Source organism: Humulus lupulus, chromosome 6 (genome assembly GCF_963169125.1).
Source record: "Humulus lupulus chromosome 6, drHumLupu1.1, whole genome shotgun sequence".
Taxonomy (NCBI): domain Eukaryota; kingdom Viridiplantae; phylum Streptophyta; class Magnoliopsida; order Rosales; family Cannabaceae; genus Humulus; species Humulus lupulus.
Window position 1 is genome coordinate 213,985,066 of NC_084798.1, and position 19,189 is coordinate 214,004,254.

Below are 19,189 nucleotides of genomic sequence, written 5' to 3' on the forward strand. Positions count from 1 at the left end.
GTTTAGATTGGTCATAAAACATTCAAGGTATTCCAAAACTCTAGTTCATTTGGTACTATTTTCTTCAAGTTCTTATAGTTTTCTACACAGCCCCTAACTTTATTCTTTATTCTTGGATAGGAAATCTAAGTTCTTGAACATAAGGTTTTTGGAGTGTTCCAAAGTCCCAAAACTGTTCACATATTCCGGTATTTTTGGTAAGGAAAATAGGCTAGATCTTGTATGTTTGTATGATATGTTATGTTTTTATGTTATGTTATGTTTAATATGTTATGATAAGTTTATGTTTTTATATGCTATGTTATGATTTACCCTACCCCAAATATTAGACAGGGGACGTAGATGGGTTATCATACACTACATGTGATCTAACCTACCTCAAATATTAGACAGGAGATGTAGATGGTTTATCACATGTCATAATGGCCATTATTAGTATAGTCTTATATAGTATATGTTATGATATGTTTTTAGCATATGTTATGATATAATTTTATGTGTATGTTTATGTGGTTAGTAGTTTTTCCTTGCTGGGCATTAGGCTCATTCCTTTATGTTTATATGTGCAGGAAAATAGTTATGGCGGCGGAAAGATTCTTGGCAGCTTGAGGATGTGTATTGAGGCAGGATGGAATCGGTGGATTGCGCGTTCGATTCGAGGATGAAGTTTTTAAGTCTTTTAGTTATGATTTCTATGTATTATTTTTCCGCACTTAATTTTGTAACCAATTTATTTAAGTTATGTTTTGTTTTCAAAACAATGGGATCCCATATTCTAAATGAATTTTTATGTATTTAACCTTTACTTTACAGTTTTTAAATAAAGTTATGGTTATTTCATATGTACGTTTTCTTAAGATTAGTATAGTAGTCATTAATGGTCCAAAGTCTAGACTAGTTGGGTCGTTACAGTTGGTATCAGAGCCTTGACCCAGCCGGAAGTGTGGCCGACAGGGACGTCGGGACCGTAAGGGGGGGGTGATTGTGACAGTTAGAATCCCGTGATCCGTAAGGGGAAAGACCGGGTAAGCTGTGCAATCCCACACTGCCTGGGGAAGGTCAAGTGTAATGATTCTAAGACTGTGTAGGTATGGGACTACACAGTTGAAGAGGGCTTAAATGGATTAATGGGTACTACCTATATCAGGAAGATGCATTTTCTTTTCGGTAGCCCATCACTTGAGAACTCCATGGTTAAGCGTGCTTGGCCTGGAGTAATCTAGGGATGGGTGACCTCCTAGGAAGTTTTCCCAGGAAGTGTGCAAGTGAGGACAAAGCACGCTGGAAAGACTTGTCTTGGTTTGTAGGGCCAGTTGTCATTCCAGAAAGCAGTCATAGTGATGTGGGGCGTCACATAATGGTATCAGAGCCTTGACCCAGTCGGAAGTGTGGCCGATAGGGACGTCGGGCCCGTAAGGGGGGGTGATTGTGACAGTCAGAATCCCGTGATCCGTAAGGGTAAAGACCGGGTAAGCTGTGCAATCCCACACCGTCTGGGGAAGGTCAAGTGTAATGATTCTAAGACTGTGTAGGTATGGGACTACACAGTTGAAGAGGGCTTAAATTGATTGATGGGTACTACCTATATCAGGAAGGTGCATCTTCTTTTAGGTAGCCCATCACTTGAGAACTCCATGGTTAAGCGTGCTTGGCCTGGAGTAATCTAGGGATGGGTGACCTCCTAGGAAGTTTTCCCAGGAAGTGTGTGAGTGAGGACAAAGCACGCTGGAAAGATTTGTCTTGGTTTGTAGGGCCAGTCGTCATTCCAGAAAGCAGCCATAGTGACGCGGGGTGTCACAAATTAGACACTATCAAGTTCAAATGACACACAAGCTTTACGACACAGCCGTTTTAATAAGTTAGAAAAGATAGGTTAGGGAGTTTACTCAACGACATTATCTTGCGAGGTGATGTTGTTAACTAGATAGATACGTGCAGTCACTAAGGAGTCTTCAGTGGAGGAGCATACAAAGTGGACACGCCACAACATTCGGTAGTGAATAACAACAAAATCTCGATGGAGTGAATGGAGACTAAGGACACAGTGAGGCGAGTAAATCCATGGTAACGAAGTTCAACATAAAGGACAATGACAAGCTACAAACTAATGCAACAATGAGGACAAGTAATGAGTTGCGACATGATGAAACTAATGCAACAAGGCTATGTTATGTGTTGGTAACTAGTTTACCATATGCATAGCGGAAAACACGGGGTGATAGGCCTACAAATTTCAAAAAAATTATTTAAACAACCTGTAAATAATCAGATCCATTAATATGCAAAACATTAATGATAAAGAAATAAAATATATGAAGATTTACCAGTTGAAAAACTATCAAGAATCTTTGCTATGTTTTTTTCTCCTACAAACATCCAATCCAAAACAGTCCCTTAAATACTCGGACCAAGATTTTCCAAGATGTATCTCTACACCTAAAGACGTGTGTGCACATAAAGTAATGGTAGGAAATTTTTTGATTCACAAGATATTCTCAACACATGAGATCTTGGAATATTAGGTCTGAGACAGATTTCAGGGATATGAAATATTACGATATATTTTCTCTCTCTGAAAAGATAAGAATTTTCTCACTCTAGAATCATTTTTATTTCACATATATTTTGAAACTCTATTCCTAATAGATTTATAACAGAATTACTTAAATTCAAATTTTAAAATTTAAACTATAAAATAAATAAAAGAAAAATATCAAGATCCAATCTTGATCTTTTACATGTTGTATACGCACCAACCATAGTCATTGAACTGTGGTTGGCGAGTAGCATCCCCATATTTAGGGATGTGTTACAACCAATTTTTCTTATAATAATATTTAATAATTTATTTATTCAAAAATAGCTAAACGTCATAACTTATCTTATCAAATTAATTAAAGAATAAATATTAATTCAAATTCAAAATCTATTTGAATTATCATAAATATTTTTTTCACATTTATTTAGATACTAGATACAAGCAACGTGCAATATGCACGTTTGCTTAGTTTTATTTATAGAATTTATTAATTATTTTTATTAAATTTATATTAATGTCATATAAATTTTGAAATAAATATCCTATTTTAATTAAATAATTTATTTATTTTTGTTTAAGTTTATGTTTGTTCTAGTTTTTGAATTTGGGAGTGACAACAAGAGATTATATATTATATGTTTAATGTAATATTAAATATTATACGTGGATTTTAAATTTAAGTTTCTTGCTAGTTTTTCTTTAAAAAAAATAATTTGTTGCTAATTCACAGTAGATTATATTATATGTTTAATATGATATTATTATAATAAGTGAGTTTAAGTTTAATTAAATTTTATTTAAGTTATAAAATGTATGATTTTATTATTTTTAAATAATTATCATTTTAAAACATCTCAAAAATATCATATTTTAATTTTTTTTAATTATTTATTATTTTAAAATAATTATCATTGTAAAATATTTGAAAAATATCATATTTTAATTTTTTTAATTATTTATTATTTTTAAATAATTATTATTGTAAAATATCTAAAAAATATCATATATTTTTTCAACTATTTATTTTATTTTATTTAAGTTTAAGTATTTACAAATTATCATTAAATATAAGAATATTCTGTTAAAGTTATGGTTGTAAATAGATTAAACAATTAATAGAAGAGATGAGCTCACTTGTCATGAATGAAACTTGGATACTGACTCAAAGACCAACAGACAAGAGAGTTATCAGCTGTAAATAGATTTATAAGATAAAGCCAGGAATCAAGGAAGGGGAATTGCCAAGGTTCAAAGCCAAATTAGTAGCAAAGGGGTTCAGTCAGGAAGAAGAGGTTGACTTTAATGAAATTTTTGCTCTAGTAGTATCACAGTTTGACTTAGAGTTTGAACAAATGGATGTTACTACAACCTTCTTAAATGGAGAATTAGAAGAAGTTATATACATGGAGCAACTAGAAGGCTATGAAGTTGATAAAGAAAATGAGCAAGTTTGTTTGCTGAAAAGGTCTTTATATGGCTTAAAGGAAGCTCCAAGACAGTGGAACAAGAAATTTGACTCTTTCATCACCAAACAAGGATTTAGAAAAAGCATGCATGATACATGTCTTTATTATAAAGGGTCTGATATTATTCAAGCATAGTATTTACTTATAGCAAAGAGAAACAAAAGATTGCAAGAATTAAAAGAGTTCTTTCTAAGCTCAGAGTTTGATATGAAAGACCATGAAGTAGCTAAAACAATTATGGGAGTCAATATAAAAATAAACAAAAGTTCTAGTGATCTGTTCCTTGGTCAAAGTGAATACCTGAATAAATTGATAGACGAGTTTGTAATAAGAGGAGCGCTTCTCTACCATTGTCTAGTCAGTTTCAAATATCAGCAAAGCAAAGTCCCAAAACAGAAAGTGAAAGGAAAGAAATGGAGAAATTCCATACTCAAAAATGCTATAGGATCAGTTATGTACTCCATGGTTTGTACAAGACCAGATTTGGCTTATTCAACTAGCATTCTGAGTAGGTACATGGGAGATCCAGGGAAGCCAAATTGGGTAGCTCTAAAATGGATGCTAAGATGCATAGCTATGACTACTGACTATGGTTTAAGATTTAAGAAGAAATATGATACAATTCAGGTTGAAGGCTATGTAGATGCTGACTTTGCAGGTGATAAAGATTCAAGAAAGTCATCTACTTCATTTGTGTTCTTAGTTAGTAACTGGTAATTGTGTGAGCTGGAAGTCACAACTTCAACCAGTTGTAGCTTTTTCTTCAATAGAATCTGAATACATTGCTAAAACCAATTCCTTCCATTGATAGTGAATCAAAATAGAGTAAAGTAATTACATTGCTAAAGCTCTTCTAAAAGTGCTTTAATATGGTTTAGTAGTATTCCCATATTACTTTTGTGAGCTTTAGCAATTGAATCAAAATAGAGAAAATCCCAAGTAAAGAGAATCCAGCTGATATGGGAACCAAAGTTCTAACACTTAGTAAGTTTCAACATCTTGAAATTACTAAGTATTGATTGAAAAAGGATGATTGTAGAGTAAAGTTTGAGCAGGCATCTTTGAGAAGCTTTTTTTCTTCTTCTAGTTTATATGAATTGTCAAGTGGAATTTGTTGTTGAGTCAGACCTCATATAAACCAATTAGATGGCACAAACACAAGTCACGTAGTGGATCACTCAAGATTCCAAGACCATTATATTAGTTATTTAGGTTCTTTATATATATATATATATATACTAATACCTACTAAAATGTGCACTTTTTAGAAATTATTTTTCTGTAACACATGTATTGACAGTTGCTGAGTTGTAAGGTGAGAGGAATGTTGCTAAGGGACTTCAAAGACTTATAACAGAGGAATGTTGTGTACTGACAATTATTAGTGATTGTAACTTGTGCCATTGATAGTGAAAGAGGCTGAGCTCAAAGGGAGTTCACGGGGACGTGACCAAAGCTTCTCTTTGGTTGAACCTCGAAACAAATCTGTTGTGTTCCTTTTCATTATTTTTCAATTATCTGTTCTTGGTTTCTTTTGTTTCTGGTTTGATGTGTTTGTGTGCAGATTAAAGTTGAGGTTATTGTTTCACAACAGTTGCCTATGACGCTAATTTGAGCATGAAAATAAAAATACAAAAGCACAACTAAACAAAGATTTTTGATTCAGAGACTTATATTGCTCTGTCAATCCTAGGGAATGAGCTATGAAAACAAGTACAATTTTTTTGTTTCAGTCGTATCGGTTTATCATTTATGTTATATTAACATTGCTCTAATAATTGCAACTAATTTATTACTTAAATCGTCTGCAGAGAACAAAAGACTACTAGTCTTGTAAAATGTAAACTTACTCATGTCTAGATCTAGAGATTACTCTTTGATTACTGAATCCTTATCAAGTCCTGGTGAATCTCTTGAGGTTTATATGTGTTTTTAACTTTGCAAGGATGATATTTTATAATGTAAATTATTCCACGATGCTATATTTTGTTAGTTAGTTTAAAGGAATAATAATAAAGATATTATATGCAAAATAAAAGCATTTCGATTGCTGCTCTGTTTTCTCTCTGAGTCAAACTCATTATTAGTTATTTGCATAAGATTAAGATTAAGATTACAACAAGTGCTTAGTTAGGATTATAACATTGCTCTAATAAGGCACAAGGCCAGTACAGCGTACATAAAGAGACAAAAGCAGGACACATGTCCACTATAGCTAAAACAGAAAAAGGAAATGTAATTAACAGTAATTCAAAGTGTAATTATGGTTTAACATCTCCTCAAACTCAGCAGCGGGCATGGAAGCACAGTGAGTTTGGTCTCATTGCCCACGTTTGGTGGTGGAATAATATATCATAAAGTTATATCTCATGAAATCTTTACAGGACTTTTAGAAATCTGAATTATAATCCATTGCCCACGTTTGGTGGTGGAACTTTAAGACTCTTTATTGTTAAGGGAATGACATGATGTGTGGTGTTTTTTCTCTCAATGCCTCGATAGTTGTTACATGATGTGTTGTAATTTTCAGTTAGCGGTAGTAAACTTTACTTTTTGTTATAACAGATATTAAAATTGACTTAATAATGTGAGAAAGTGCAATTAGTATAATAATCTCGTTTTTGTATTGAAGGACGTGCAAGGTTGCTTAATTGATCTTGAAAATTATTTTGTAATGTAAGAAAGAAAGAAATGAAAAATTAAAGAATTTAAAAAAATTAAGAAATTTTTTTTAAGAATAAATTATAAAAAAATAATTTATTTCAATTCTTTTTAATATATAAAGTGCCTATATTAATTATTGATGTGTAAATATCATTGTTCTTTCATATTGAATGATTATATTTGCACCTCAAAATTTGATTCACACAATCTATTTTTATTATAAATTAATATATAACATATATTTTTATCAACTTATGCTCATATTTTTCTATTTTTTTTGTTTATTGTATTCTAAAAATTACATATATATAATATATTTTAAATATTTAAATAAAATAAAATTTTAAACAAAAAAATATAACAAACAAGAGTTTTTTTTTCTAAAAAATTATACATTATTTATAAAAAGAATTTAAAGAATAGAAAAAAAAATACTGAGAAAAAGTGTTAAAATTAATTTTTTTTCATTAATGAAGTGCCTATTTATATTTTTTGGGTACAAATATAATACCCCTTTGGAATTTTTTTATGAAATGACAATGATACCACTACAACACTTGTGAGTATATATCACATTGAAAAAATGACATTTTTAACAAAGTGTTATTATTAAAAAATGGGCTAATAACCTAAAACTAAACACACGGGAATCCTAATTTTGCCAACAATAAAATAGTAAAAATTAATTGGAATACCCATTTTTAGAGGGCACCTTCAATTTTTAACCAATATTTAAAATTCTTTCATTTATGCCCAATTTTTTAGTGTCTCTTCCCATAATACCCTTTTTCTCACTGAAACTCATCACCCATCATCTTCCCCAACAGGACAAATACGCATCTTCTTCACCCATCTATGGCGGATCTCCGTCAAGCTGTCGTCCGACTTCGAGACCACATGCGCCACAAACTGATGGTCTCTCACCGACGCAAGCGAGGCTCAGAAATTTCAAGATCTAAGAAGTTATAATGAAATCCTCACTCACAAATGGCAACCGCAGCCGCAGCCCCCTCCATCTTCATCTCCTCCGAGTCCTAACCATGAGCAACTCCAAGAGCTGAGAGATCTCCCAGCTATGGCTGGACCTCCATCTCGTTGCCAACCTCCGCTGTGGACTCTGCTACTTCTCCAAATTCCACTCAACCTGTTACTTCAAGTCCACTGATGGCCACAACAACAACTGGTCATTCGACTATTCTCACCTTAATCTCCCTGTACTCGCTCACCTTGCTGGTACACCCTTATTCTTTATTTGTTTAATTAAGTGGTCATAACACAAAATTGGCACTGGAACTGGGACAAAAAATCTTAAAAATTATTATTAGAAAATATGTTGGGAGAGAAAGAAGGGTGTATCATATTGGATTCAACCCGTAAAGGGAAGAGATTTCTGGATAGCATGCACTGTATTGCAGAAACTGAGCTTGTAGTTGGCAGTGGTTGGTTGATTGCTTGGTTCGTTTAAATTACTATACACTTATTTCATATATATGACCCGTTTAAATTACTTGTAGTATAAGTATATTTATATATATAAACCTTGTTTATATTATCTTTAACAACGAAAGATTCAATAATGGTTTACTGGTTTGCTTGAGTTGATTTTCATACCCTTTATATGTTTGATAAAATGCCTCAACTATATTTCATGTGTTTGACTTTGATGCTTAAAACTGCTTGGTGTGATACTATCTTTCTACCTTTTGAACACTAGGGAGATGGGTACCACAATAATGTCTTCTCATATTTGTCTCAACTTTTTATGTTGCTAATCTTGCTATTGCTTATAGTATAAGGTGCATGTGCTGTATGCAAGAAAAATGTAGCTAAACAAAGACATAAACTGAAATAAATACAAATAGAACATGAGCAAGAAACAATGAAAAGCCAGTAATACTGGGCCTTTTAACTATTTGGCCTTTTTCTTATACTGTAGCAAAACGTGACATTTCTAGATGACCATACGACCTAGGTCATCATTGCCTCCTCCGATCAGTCGTCGGGCTTCTCCGATCAGTGTTGTACGCCTCTGATTATCCTCTCCACGATCATCCATCTCATCTCAGGCTTTGGCTTCGGGGATTTTCCAAATCAACACCGCCGTCTCTTCCTTCTTCCGCCTCGTCAATTCCCTTGGCACCCCCAAAGATATTCTTCAACTTCGAGAAAAACTGTAAACAAACCCTTCCCTCTTTATTAATCTATACCATCTTCATCATCATCATCATCTTCTGATTTCTCAATTTTTACTAATTATTATTTTTTTTAAAAAAAAACAGACACAAAACGAGGAACCATATCACACAATTGGTGAAGGAGACTTCATCCAAACTCAGTCAAGCCAGTGAGGCCGATCACCAACATAATAATCAAATTACAGTAAGTCTTATTATTATTTTTAATTCATGGAAAGTCTTTAATCTCTCTTCTTTCTCATTTGATTTTGATTTTTTTTTTAATAAATTGCAAACTGACAAGACAATTGCATATGCCAAGCTAGCTAATGATTTTCAGTCGGTTCTGAAAGAATTTCAGAAGGCTCAGAGGCATTAAATCATTGATTTAATTAATTTTGTTTGTGGTAGTAGCCCCTAAAACCAATCGTATAAACCACTATACTCAACAATATCATAACATATACTATTATTATTACCCTTTCTCTCCCTGTCCTCTCTGTCTTTCTCTCTAAAAGGTTGAGTGTCCTGATTAAGTTTTCATGGGAAATAACATGGCAGATGTACTAAGTGAGGAACAGATTGTTGAGTTTGAAGAAGTTTTTTGTCTTTTTGACAAGGATGGAGATGGAGAGTTTTCTGCTACCTCGTTAGTATTAATGGATGTGTTTTTTTTTTTTTTTTTGGTTTTAATATAGCTTCCCCTGTTTGGTTGCCAAGAAAACTATATGCACTGAATCCTAAATCCTTGCCCCTTTTGGTCTTCATCACAAATATTATGGTTCATGGTAAATAAATTAAATGATCACTGTGTCCTCTAGTTATTAATATTTCTGTATTACATGAATAGTTATTTAATATTCAAGAGAAGAAAAGTCAGGTCTAATCCAAAATAGAATATCAAAAGTTTTTTTTTATGATTCATGTGATGATATAGTTCTTGTAATCACATGTTGTATTTAGCAGTTTAATTAAGCTCTCTCATATTGAATTTAGACAGAAGAAAAAGAAAAGGTCACTTTCATTCTAATTATTGTTGGGTACACTTGCTAGCTAGTATGCTCTCACTATCGAAAGATATGTGATAATTAATTATTTAAATTTATATTTATTGACTCACTATTATTCATACATTTATATCAACTTTCAATTGGAAAAACAAAATGTATATAAACTTTTATTATTACCATTCATACCTTAGTTAGATTTTATTTTTCCTTTTTTCCATTATTATTTAATTATTTAATTCAAATTTGACTCACTTTCATTATATCTTATTACATTGTAAAGGTGTTTATGTGTTGAGACGAACTTCAAAGAAACTTTTGTGGCAATAGTTTGCAAGAGGTATGTCTCTAACTTTTATTTTAATACTATGCAAATGTTAGAGGAGTTTGAATATCTTAAATATTCATCCATAGTGTAGTAGGTTCTGGGATTGTTACTGTGTGCTGCGGTGATAACGGAAGGTTGAGAACTTGTGTGTTTTAGTGAAGTAGGATCTGAGAAATTTGTGTGCTGTGGAGATAAGGAAGAAAACTTATGTGTTGTTTGAATTGATATTGGCAGATGGTTGGTTGCTAGTGACATATCACTATATATAATATTTGAGTGCATATTTTGAGTACACATATCATTACTCTTCAAATTATTACGTAATTGTTCCTTTTGTTCCCACCACTACTTTGCATTTTTTGAATGACCCTTCCTCTCGTACTTTGCATCTGGAAGCTGGAATCTGAATCATCAAGGACAACCTGACACCCCTTTTCTTCTTCTTCTTCCCATTTTATAAATAATTCCCATTTTTTTCAAAAATTATGAATTTGGCCCCCTTATATAAACTTCTTATATTTTGGCCCCCTTGTATAAAAAACTATGCATCTAATAGAACAAGCCCTTGTATAGAAGAGACTTCTTTAAGTGAAAATTTAACTGAAAAGCACTTTAAAAAATCTCAACAAAAGGACTTGGAGGATTAATTTACTACTTAATGAGATTTGATACAATTATGTGTGTAATACCAATAATTTACCTGAATTAGAACATTGTTGGATAGAAAAGTTAATTATACTTGTAAGTCATCATTGGTGCCATTTCCAGTGGCTCCAAAATCAAGCACATTGTGTATGTTTTGGCCATATGTAGTGCCAAAACAGCTTGACAAAGTGATACCTAATGATACCAGAACTACTAAGCAGCTTCTGGGGTCCTGCATAATTATTAAGAATTAAATCAAAGAGAAAAAGAAAATACAGAATAAATTATTATTATCAGAAGAAGAAAGAATGTTACTTACTGACCATTATTGGAGATGTAGTAAACCAGAGAGAAAAGAGTGATGGTTTTTGATCTCTCTAGTTCATGTATTTATACATAATATTAAGTTTTGATGTTATCAATGGTTAGGGTATTTAATTCTATAGTTGACTGTTTTAACCATATGTGGTACTAAAGATCAGAATAAGTAACTGTTTAGTGTCAGTATTTACTAAAAAATCTGTCTTTGTAGTTCTTTCATTGGGACTATTAATGGCATGGGTTAGTTTCTTAAATAAACACTTATTGACTTTTGTAATGGATTTGTTGCTTTGTCAAAAGTATACACAACTTGTAACCACTAGTTTGAGATTATTTTGTTTTGGTGAATACGAGAATTGTTAAGGGGCACCGGTGGTGCCCAACACCACAAGGAGGTGGTGTACTCATAATACTCTTGGATTTGGAAGTACACTCTCCCTCCCATTGGCCTTTTTCCAAAACTTGTCTCAGAGTCGGAACTTGAGGCCTATATCCCATCTCATTATTAGAATGCCGAATTGCCTTTTTCATCACCAAACCTTTCATGTCATGTCATTGAATTCAGTCGTGATAATTTTCTTCTGCAATCCCACTCTTTCAAACCGAGAATCGTACTGAACATCCAATTAAATTGATAATTAGAAACTAAAAATATAAATTATTTAATAAAAAATATATGAAATAAAACCCATTTCCCGAGTAATTAGTTGAGCATTGGGACGTCTCCCTTCCATTCTATTGCAAACAAACACACCACCATCAAACAAATTACCCCGGCTTTATAATGTCCTCTTTTATATCACGTTCACAGCCAATATCTACATTTTCCAACTTCATTTCATGCAAAAAAAGATAATAACATTTGGGTGCTGATTGGTAACACTTAAAAAAAATAAGTAGTTTTTTATTTAATTAATTAAAAATTTGACAATTAAACAAAAACAGTGTTTGATATCCTATAATTGAATTGTGTTTGTTTGTTTGATTGGTTTCATTATAACATATACTTGTATGAATGTACGTATTGTGTGTTGGCATACACATATAGCATAGCCTTTTGTACTTCTTGTTTTATATATGTTAGTTTTCTTCTTGTCCCTTCTCACAGAAGAAAGGTTTCAAAAAGGAAGATATATAGGCTTTTATTACCAACTTTGGACATCATGTTTGATAAAAGTTGGTTACAGTTCAACATGTAATAAGAATCGAGGACTTAGTTAATATTAAGTTAATAAATTCATAGATAGATAGGTTATACCTTTCTCTAATAATTTTGAGTATATATTTTTCATTTAATTGTAGAGCTTCAGATGAGTATAAGTAAGACGCTAAGAGTTTTGTAGAGACAATAGAGAAAGGCTAATTATTCAAAAAAATTATTGTGTCCCTGCAAAGTGTGTCGAAACTTAAGTCACCAAGATGTCAGCATTCTTTATGAGCATTTGATCATAAATGGGATTGATCCAACTTACAAAATATGTTTTCATCATGGGGAAGAAGTATCTAGAAGTGATGATATTGACGAAATGAATTATTTTGATGCTTATAATGTGTTTAGTGCTACAAATCTTGATGACTATGATTTTGACGAACATGTAGAAGGCCCTGATGACAATTTCACCAAAAAAATTAGAAGATGCAGAAATTCCATTATATCCACAGTGCACAAAATACACTAAGTTATTTGCAATTGTTGCTTTGTATAAGCTTAAAACTTCTAATGGATTGTCGGACAAATGTTTTGATGAAATGCTAGGGCTTTTCCATGATATGCTACCTTTTGATAATGTGCTCCTCAAGTCTATGTACTCAGTGAGAAAATTTCTTCGAGCATTCAAGTTAGGATATGAAAGGATTCATGCATGTGTAAATGATTATTGTCTATTTAGAAAAGATAAAGAGACGTTGGAAAATTGTCCAACATGTGGAACTTCTCGTTGGATGTCAAACAAGCTTACTACTCTACTATTTGTTTTTTATATATGTCTAAGTAATTTAATTATGTTTATTTTGGGTTCTAATGCAGTTGGTTGTGATGCCATACATCTTCATATAGTTAGGCTCTTGAGGTGTATTTTCTTTTCCTTGTACTCTTTATAATGGAAAATATCTTGTTGACTTGCGTAAGTAGTATAAACCATTCATGAATATAATATTTATGTCTTTTAACATTAATAGTGCTTTAATATTGTTGTTGTTGTTTCATTTCTGACCAAGACACAGATAGATGGAAACAAATGGAAGGTCATGGCACACATTTTAGGCTCGGCAATAGGCTTTCAAATCTAGTGCAAATAATAAAGCATCAAAATATCTTTAGATTTCGTTGTTCACTTTTAAAGTGAAACATGAAAGTTTTTTCAAATTTTAGCTAAACCTTTTAGCTAGAAGTTTATTATGATGACTTTGATTCTCTAAACTTTACTTTTTGAAAGATGGTTCACTTAAGTGAAATATGTATTTGGACCGAGTTACCTAATATGATGATATTGATATTTTTTAAGATCTAATGCTTTTTTTTAGGGATTTTTTTTATAAATACCTATATATAAAACTTATCATTCATTTATACGGTAAACTAATACTTAATTCAATACTATATAAATAAAAGATTTTAATGCAAAAAGACGGTCTCTCTTATCACTTCTCAAAACTATATGATTTTTTTGTTTTTTTCATTTGCAATGCATGCATGATCATCTAGAGAGAGTAAATTAAAGCATATATATTTATGGTTTTTGTCATATATGATTTACAGGTAGTTAATTACTTTTAAACATATATATATATATAAATAATGATTATGATGATGGAATTAATATATATTGGTGAAGAAAGAGATGAAAATCTAGTTTTGTTGTAATAAAAACTCCATATATCTTTTAGATTATGCGAATAAATATTTTACATAAATCAAATTGTAATATATGACAACGGAAGGTGATTTCTTTACTTTTTATTTTTATTTTTTTAGAGTTAAATTACAGAAGTGAGTTATGAGAACAAATCAAGCTTTGAATTTAGCAATGATGATATATATATTTATAATCTTTCACACACTCTATCTCTCTCTTTCTCTCTCTCTATCTCAAGATTTGGCATTCGTATTGTAACTAAAAATATAAAACTCAAATCAACTTCAAAGTATAAATAAATTACCAATTCATTTTTCTTTCCATTTCCTCCCAACTCCAGTTTTCTATCAACTCTCTCAACACCTTTATATATATATATATATAATAATAATAATAAGAGACAAACAATTTCACTCCCTCCTACCACTTTCGTTGCCCCTATAAGATTATAAAGAAAAGTTTGAACTCACTCTATTCGTATAACATCAACGAACTCCTTTTGTCATATGTATATATATGTACAACAATTTATATTTATTTTTCCCCTTTTTCAAGATATATTAGAGTGTGAAATCCAAGGACAAAAGAGAATGAGAGATGGGAGCAAATGCATATGTTTGAACCCAAATTAATTTTACTTTTCCTCTAGTAAAGTGCACTATGTATGAATAATATGTTACAGTTCACATGGCTTTTCTCTATTAATGGTGTTCACATATACTATATATGGGGTTGCATTGGATTGCATGATAGTTGCATTGGGTTGCATTTTGCAATTTGGAAAAGAGTTCTTTAATGTTTTTTAGATTGCAATTACTTGCATGTGATATTTCAGTGAGTTGCTTTAGGTTGCATTGGACTTGCATTTCAGGTTGCATTGAGCTTGCATTTTAGGTTGCATTAATTTCATAAGGATGAAAGAGGTTGCATTTGAGGTTGGAGTGGGTTGCATGAGTATTAAAGTAGAATATTAGTTTTTTGAAGTTGATTTAGATTGCATGAAATTGCATTAAGCTTTCGTTTGAGATTGCAGTAGGTTGCTTGAGTTGCATACAAATGAAATTAGCATGAGTTTTTTTAAGTTGTCATAGTTTGCATTGAGTTGCATATGAATTTTCATGAGTTCTTTTAAGTTTCCATGTCTTGCATTGGGTTGCAGTTAGTTACATGGGCTAACATTTGAGGTTGAAATGGGTTGTTAAATTTTCCAAAAATGCATTTAGGTTGCTTTTGAATTTGCATGAAGTTGCATTAGGTGGTATTTGACATAAGAATTGGGTTGCATTATTTTGCATGTGTTAATTTAGCTTATTTGAGTTGCAGTGGGTTTATTTAGGTTACATTAGGTTCTTTAAGTTGCTTTAGGTACTTTAGGTTGTATTGAGTTGTTCGGGGTTGTATGTGACTTTTTAGATTGGGAACATCGTGTTGAATTAAGGTTGTATGGGGTTGTTGCAATGTATGCAACCTCTGTTTCAACTACTTTTGAAACTTTTGCAACTTCTCTCGCCACATTTGCAAAACCTATGAAACATGAGTTGCAACCTCTCAACCTCTGTCACAATATCTGCAACCTTTGAGGTTGTATAAGGATGCATGGACTTGCCTTTAAGGTTGTTTTAGGTTCCATTGGGTTTGCATTTAAGGTTACAATGGGTTAGACGAGTTGGGTTCTTTTAGGTTGCATTTAAAATTACATTGAGTTGCATTGGAATTGCATAGGCTTGCATGTGTTGCCATGTGTTGCTTTAGGTTGCATGAGGTTGTGGTGGGTTGCATTTGAGGTTGCATTAAAGTATGTTGCATGATTTGTATAACAATGAAAATAGAATATTAGTTTTTATGTTGCCATGAGTTGCATGGGGTTATAGTGGTTGCATGCATGGGCTTGCATTTGAAGTTACAGTGGGTTCCTTCAGAATGTTTTAAGTTGCATTGGGGTTGCATTTAAGGTTGCAGTGGGTTGCATTTGAAATTGTATTTGGTTTGTATGTTTCTAGAGGTTTCATGGGTTTGCATCTGAGATTGCAGTGAGTTATCGTCTGGGATGTTTTGAGTTTGCATTTGAGGTTGCAGTAAGTTGCATGAGTTACATTATAATGAAATTTCCAAATGAGTTTACAAGTTGTTTTGAGTTGCATTAAGTTGCATGGACTACTATTTAAGATTGCAATGGGCTCGTGTGCTTCCATTTGAGGTTGTAACGTATGCAACCCATGCAACATTTTTCAAAACCTTTTCCATCTAGGGTAGCTTTCAGTAAGCAACCTATGCAACCTTTTTGCGATCTCTTTTAAAATATCTTCCATTTGAGGTAACTATTGCTATTGGTATGCAACTTTTGTTGCAATGTGTGCAACCTCTGCAACCTTCGTTTCAACTTTTGGAACCTTTATGACAATATCAACAACCTCTATTGCATCATTTGAAACCTAACGTGCAACATGTGCAACCTTAATTTGGAAATAAAATTTTATAAGTTGTTTTACTTGCATAGAAGGTTGCTTAAGCTATTTTTTTTTTAATTACATTGAGTTTCATGAGTTTGCATTTGAGGTTGCAGTGGTTTGTTCATTTTGAACAAATTACACTTTCTATTTATAATATTATGAGTTATTTGAACAAATTAAACTAAATAAATGCTCAAAAATATTGGATGGATCTGATCCGATCATATACATAAGCAAGGGGACACATTCAATGGAGAAAACCGATCCAATCCAATGGATAATTGGATCGGATCGGCTGAGACAAGTTAATTGCATTGGATCGGTTATAAAAATCTAACATCCAATGAATAATTAGATCGGATCAGATAGGTCTAAAAACATTGGATGTGATCCAATTAATACCCCTACTTGCTGTGCTAGACTCCGACTTTAATATTTTCAAACTACTTTGTAGATCAATTGTTATTTAGCTTATAATTTGAGTAGAGGATTTTACAACAAAAGGCTGAAGAATAGCAGGTTTGAACCATTTGAAGCTAATTTATAGGCAAAAAGTATAACCAGATTAAAATGGCAATGGTTGAGCTTCTAAATCACACCACTCACGACTTCCAATTTTTCTACCAACAAATACCAAGAATGCAAATGATCAATCATACAAATACTAGTAGCTTTTTCTAAAATTTAATTAGAAGAAAACATATTATATTTATATAAGGTTGCATTAATATATATGGTAAATTATAAATTGCTCAGTTTGATATAATATTGTATAATAAAACAAAAGTTCATGACACATATACATTGGATCTGTTGAGGAAAGGGAGCTTGTTCTTTAGCCCGAATGGAAATCTTGAAATCCCTTCTCCATTGTTGGAAATTCTTGTCTGTGAGAGGAGAGGAGGAGAGGCAAGAACAGTGCCAGGTGATCTCCTGTGCTCAAGAAGTAGGGACTACTACCATCTTCATGGGCAGGTCGATCAAGAACAGAGAAAGAAGAGAAACGGTTCGAGACATGGATGGGAGAACTCGGAACCCTAGAAATTGGGGGTTCTTGAGGAGGAGCATCAGGATTCGGAAGAGAAGAATCAGTAGCAGCCGTTGAGGGCTCCGGAAGAGGAGGAACGGGGCTTGTACTTCGACGACCTGTAGCTCTTGTTCGTGCCATGGAAACAAAGGAAAAGAAAGGTCAGATGGTCACTGATACCATATTAGAGTAAGAAGACTTATTATTCAATCAAAAAGTATATCAAGTCTTATAAACAAGGGGACCAAATCAGCTTAAATAAAGGCTGAGAAAGGTCTAAGTCAATGATAACAAACCTAACTAAAATGAAACAGAATTGGTTAAACCAAGAATGCTAACAAACCAAGCCTAACTAATTAACCATAAACTGAACTCTAATAGTATCGTCACTTAAGTGATATAGCAAGCTACTTACATACCTCTTCCAATATAAATATATATTTCATTAGATTAGATAAATGGAGTAGCTAGCCCATGCTTACTAAAGACTTGATCATTATTTAATATCGACTATTGATCGGTTAATATTAATACCAAGTAATTTTATCTTTATAATCAATCACATATAATTTTTACATTTTGACAAAATTTAAATTTAGTACTATTAGAATCGATCAAACATGATATGTTGCCCTCAAATAGCGGCACTCATCAAATTCGTATAATTAAAAAATTTATAGTAAAAAAATCGTACAACAGAAAAAAATGCTAAATAAAATTGAACTAATAAAAACTTAACCGTATAATTGAAAAGTTTATCAAAATTATAGTATATCGGGTAATTTCACTTTTATTTTTTGTCACAAAAATATTAATTCGATAGATTAATTTACACTTGTATAAACTCTTCCTCAATCCATGTTGTCATTTTCTATTTTCTTTTCTTTTCTTTTCTTTATTTTCACGTGGTCATTTTTGAATTGGGTTTATATATCCTAATTTATTATAACTTTTTAATGATAGTTTCAATATTATGTAAATAAAAATATAATTTTTCTTTTATAATGAATGAATAAATTATTTACTCACTTGTGTTTTTTTTTTTATAATTATTTTATGTTGAGTATTTAAAAATGATTTCTTGGTGGATAAAAATTGGTTGATCTATAAAATGATGTATAAAGAAATCTTGTTTAGTGGTAAGTGTTTCATATATTAACAAATCTTGTTTAGGGATCTTTATATGTCATGCATTCAATAAAAAGAGATCTATGGTCTCCCATTGTATTTGTAATTTTGTTAAAGTAAAAATAAAAACTTTTATTGAGAATACTAAGAATAGTTCAATAGTACAATGTGAGATAATCATAAAATTTATACGACCCAAATATTATATCATGTGGTCTAGTATACATAAAATAGTATTGGTCTTATTATGTTTGTTTTGTTTTTTTGTACTTTTCAAAAAACACAATCATTTACTTAATTTATGTAAAAAAACTACTTCCTTAAAAGGTAAGCATATAGATATGCTCTCTAAGTATTATGAATAACGTGAACACAAACCAAACATTTGTATTATTGTTTGGATGAATTAATCAAGTAATTAATATGGCATTTTTTTCTTTCTTATCCTAGTTTCTTACCAAAGAAATTAAAAAGAACAATTATCTATCTTATTGTACAGCATCTCTTTATTTTTAGTATTATTTTTCACTTAGGTAAAGTATGTCTAAACCATAAATTAATTTTGTAATTGTATTTGAATTGTAC

The 19,189-nt window shown here is 31.7% G+C and overlaps 1 long non-coding RNA gene across 3 annotated transcripts; it reads left to right on the plus strand.

Annotated features, from left to right (window-relative positions):
* The first annotated feature begins 7,816 nt into the window (after positions 1-7,816).
* On the plus strand, positions 7,817-13,654 carry LOC133783194 (uncharacterized). Of its 3 annotated transcripts, none has more exons than XR_009870817.1 (6): positions 7,817-7,902; positions 8,606-8,842; positions 8,949-9,048; positions 10,134-10,190; positions 13,171-13,213; positions 13,362-13,654. It is a non-coding gene; the product is annotated as an uncharacterized LOC133783194 (long non-coding RNA). The 3 variants fall into 3 exon arrangements; XR_009870816.1 differs by having other exon boundaries at positions 13,368-13,654; XR_009870818.1 differs by lacking the exons at positions 13,171-13,213; positions 13,362-13,654 and adding an exon at positions 12,253-12,493.
* The last annotated feature ends 5,535 nt before the right edge of the window (positions 13,655-19,189 follow it).